This window comes from Crocuta crocuta, unplaced genomic scaffold, assembly GCF_008692635.1.
Source record: "Crocuta crocuta isolate KB4526 unplaced genomic scaffold, BGI_CrCroc_1.0 scaffold56, whole genome shotgun sequence".
Taxonomy (NCBI): domain Eukaryota; kingdom Metazoa; phylum Chordata; class Mammalia; order Carnivora; family Hyaenidae; genus Crocuta; species Crocuta crocuta.
The window spans coordinates 8,535,351-8,539,806 of NW_027531334.1; the positions used below are offsets into that span (position 1 = coordinate 8,535,351).

Genomic DNA, 4,456 nt, shown 5'->3' on the forward strand with positions numbered 1-4,456 from the left:
TATCATACCATGATTCTGATGAAGAGAGAAGCCAGAAGTTGGGATGTTTAGATTTGATGCTTTAGGCATCTGCAGCCTAGAAAAATTGTCACTGCATCCCTTTCCCATATTCAAATAATATATCTGAGAAATATGAAAAATTTTATTAGATAGTTTTTTAGAATAAAATGGTTCAAGTCTATGAAAGTCTGTGATGTTGGCACTGTAGCGATAGAACAATCTCCAGACATTCTCAATGTCTAACACACCAGAGGGGCTATGCTGTACCCAGTTCTATGGAGTTAGTTATGGTACCTGGGTTGGCAGTTAAATCGTCCATATAAAGGTAACTCTTTTGAAACAGATGATTTGGATGAATTACTATATAATGTAATATGTTTCAATATGCTTATTGTAATCAAAATTCATTGTTTCAAGAAAGAAGAAAAATAAAATTCAGTCTTATTGGAAAAAGAAAGTTAATTTTCATTGAAAAAACATCTGGTTAATTTGGTAGCCAAATATCAGAATGAAAAAAAGGAAAATTTTCAAAGCTGTAATTCAAAACCTGAAATAATTAAATTCTTAATTTAGAATGGAATTATTATAACTGGTCATATTTTTCTGCACATTAATCTAAAAGAATTTTGTATTTGGATTATTTAGCCATTGAATATGCACCTGCTTCTCAGATTGGCAAGCCAACAATTTACTGTGAAGAATCAGTTGTTTTGAATGGCTAATTGGTTACAGGTGCAATGAATTAACCATCTGCCTTAGAGACTGACTCAACTAAGGGAAGGAAGATCCTCTTCTCTCATTTTGGGAGTACATCAGTAAGATGTGATTCTAACTCAAAATGTGTGCCTCCTATGTGGAGTGAGGTGAGTGGGAGGAAAAGAAAGCCAGTTTAGTCGTTAGTCAGAAGAATATTATAGCGTCATACATGAGACTAGTTTCTTAACATTTTAATCAGTAATCTAATTCTCTTTTGAAATACACCTCCAACCATCTCAAAGTGTAAAATATTTACAATATATCCAGAAGAGAGAATAGTAACCCTATATATGGATTTACACCAGTGCATTTACTACGAATTTGGTTTTGGTTTTTATCTTCTAGCTGTTCTCTCTTGGTTCAAATCTAACTTTTTAAAAAAAAATTTTTAAATGTTTTATTTATTTCTGAGAGAGAGAGGAGAGAGAGGAGAGAGAGAGAGAGAGAGAGAGAGTGAGCAGGGGAGGGTCAGAGAGAGGGGGAGGTACAGAATCTGAAACAGGCTCCAGGCTCCGAGCTAGCCATTAGCACAGGGTCTGACGCAGGGCTCGAACCCACAAACTGTGAGATCATTAAGTTGAAGTCAGACGCTTAACTGGCTGAGCCACCCAGGCACCCCGGTTCATATCTAACTTTTGAAATATTTGGCAAGTTTATTATCTTAATCTACTGATGTGTCACAATACTTTAAATCTTTATTTCATCTGGTGACTTTCTAACTGCTCAGCTAATGTGAGACATAACATTTCTGAACGGCCAACAACACAACAACCAAGGATGGTCACAATCTTTTGACTCCAAGAAGACAAAATGAAGCTCTTGCTGACTAGAAAATGACCATGTGTACTCAGCAACTGTGTGGGAAATTACTATTAGGTAACATGGTCTTACTGTACCTCTTTGCTTTCAGGTAAATACTTTATTTTTCTTTCCTATACCTAACTGTAATCCTGTTTTATGTATTTAGTTTACTATATCTGCCTTTTCATAGCCTTAAATATTTAAGTGTTTCATTTGGCTTACTATGTTTCCTCAATGAGCTGTTCAAGATTCACAGAGTCCTGTAATATGTTCTAATTAGAGATTTTTCTAAAAGCTCCCCCTTTTTTTTGCCCACCCACATTAATCTTGGGAACTGATAAAATGGAAGTTAGCTCTTTCCCACAAAGTGATGTGAAATCTTTCTGGGTACAAGCGCCCAGAAACAAAGTTTCACTTCTGGTTGGTCTCGTAATATATCTTAATGTTTGATTGACTTGGTTAAATAAATCAGTACTTTGGCCATCTTTAATTATTTTCAGCAACACACAATCATTGTGCTTACATGGGTACCCTTATAAAACCATATGACCTTTTGCCATCACTGAGAAGAGCAGTCAAAGTAGCCAAGAAGGAGGATTCTTCTATACCATTTTAGTTACTGAGAATATGTGAAAATGAATGAGAAGTTTAGGCATGAATTGTTTTCCAAAAGGGTCTCATTTCTTTTTATAAAATATTTCCCAAAACAAACAGAATATTTGAGAAGAATACTATTTTCAAGATTCCAGTCAAGGGTTAGGTTGTTTTAAAAATATTTCCCATCCAATATGCTGGAAATAGAATAAATGAAGTACCATATAATTCCAGTTTTCTTTACCTTGTCAAAATGTCATAAAATGCAATATCTTTCAATAGAATGACATTTAATTTCCTTTCTTCATTTAGAAAAGTAAATGTCTGAATTTTACATTCTCTCTTTTTTTTGAATTTTGTTTATGTTTATTTGTTTGTGAGAGATAGAGCACAAGCATGGGAGGGCATAGAGAGAGAGAGAGACACAGGATCTGAAGCACGCTCCAGGCTCCAAGCTGTCAGCACAGAGCCTGTCATGGGGCTTGAACTCCTGAACCATGAGATGATGACCTGAGCCAAAGTCAGACGCTTAATTGACTGAGCCCCCCAGGCGCCCCTCTCTTTGAATGTATATACAATTTTATTCCAATGAAATCTTTGTGCAACAATGAAATATTTCTGACAAAAGTTCATGCCTTTCAAATATTATTCAATAAAGTGACATTCCATCTGATGAAAAACATTAGTCCAGGAGTTTCTTAAGATCATTATAAATAGATATGGTTTATGTATATCTAATAGATTGCTCTAGAAATAATTTGACTTGTTAGCACTACAGAAGTAATGCTTTCTCACTTTCACATATACACTTTCTTTTCTATCCCATTAAATGAAAAGATTACCAAATATTGTCAAGTGGTATCAAATAGCATTCTTTTCTGCTTCTTTCTGAATGCATACAAATGCTCATGTTGATTTTCTCTTTCTCTTCTAACACAGTGACATACCTTATGGTATATCTCCACTGTATTCCCTCCCTTCATTCCCTTTTAGTCATGTCCTCCAATGTAAATTGGTGTTGAAGAAAATCCTTGCATTACAGAAGTATGTTTGCAGAGGTTACTAATGGCAGACTTGAGAATTACATATCTTATCTCAAATACCTGTACTATCATCAGAGCTGGAGATCACTTTAGAAATCCCTTCGGACTACTAATTTTTCAAACAGTTTATAGCAATTGCAATTGCAAGATGCAGTAGAAAAATGTGATACTGTTCCAGCTGATGCAAGGATGAAGTGCTCAGATCCATTTTTTATTACTTTGTTGTGTCCGCAATCCTTAATGTTCAGGGTAAAAGTCCTTTTTTAACCACATTTTTTCCTGCTAGGAAACTGAAGCATAGAGAAATCATGTGGCTTATCTAAAGGTAACCAGTTGTTAACAAAATCAGAAGAAAAGTAAGTTCTCTTGAATTTTTATCTAGCTTTTCTTTACTGTTAAAATATGAATTTTAATATTTGAATTATCCAGATGATTTCTTTTTATTGGTTAACGTGCCCTGGATCACTTATCACTTCATTTGACCTAATTCATGTATATGAAGATACTGTGCCAAACCTTTCCTAGATTCCCTCTTCTCTGAGCTGATGATAACCTTAAATCCCAGTACGTAGGACTTTCAATCTCTTAGACAGTTGATTATGCCAAATGCTTAGCATGGGGCCAATAGATGGCTCCAGGCTATTGATGATTTCATTAAATCTTTCCCAATCTATTTATTTACACAATTTCAACTGGGAAAAAATGCACTGAAATGAAACATCTCATTTCCAGTCCTGGCCTGAGGCAAAAAGAGACAATGATACATTTCCCCAATTTAGACTAGATGAAGCTAGCTACATTTCAAATAGAGAATTCACATTGTGAGTTTAAAACCAAGTTAACCTGAAAGGAGACATTTTCTTGCTGTGTATCTGTGCACAGCTCCAACTGATGGCACTATGAACTGTGTATCTGAACCAAAGGACCGCATTTTTCTGAAGAAGTGTTAAAACTGGCAAATTAACTCAAACATTGCCTTAGAGTTTCCTCCTCTGTTGTCTTTCTTGTAGTGGGGGTCTCTGTGGCAGTCCCTAGTGGCAGACAAATGAAAAAGTGTTTTATTGAATTATCTTGATTGCCATATTGATCATTTTTTGTTGCTTTTGTTCTTAAGCACAGCAGGGGGGAAAAAGCAGTCAAGCAAGCTTCCCTTTGACCAAAAAGAAAAAAAAAAAAAGATTTTAGGATAGAGAAGCAATTGGTTCCAGTAAAAAGTCAGTGAAGGATGTTTTTCAAAATGGAAGGATAGTTTTTGTTTTGTA

General features: G+C 35.1%; 1 long non-coding RNA gene across 1 annotated transcript; it reads left to right on the forward strand.

Moving 5' to 3' along the window:
* The first annotated feature begins 651 nt into the window (after positions 1 to 651).
* On the forward strand, positions 652 to 3,532 carry LOC144238146 (uncharacterized). Its single transcript, XR_013337027.1, has 3 exons — positions 652 to 863; positions 1,484 to 1,666; positions 3,481 to 3,532. It is a non-coding gene; the product is annotated as an uncharacterized LOC144238146 (long non-coding RNA).
* Positions 3,533 to 4,456: the final 924 nt, after the last annotated feature.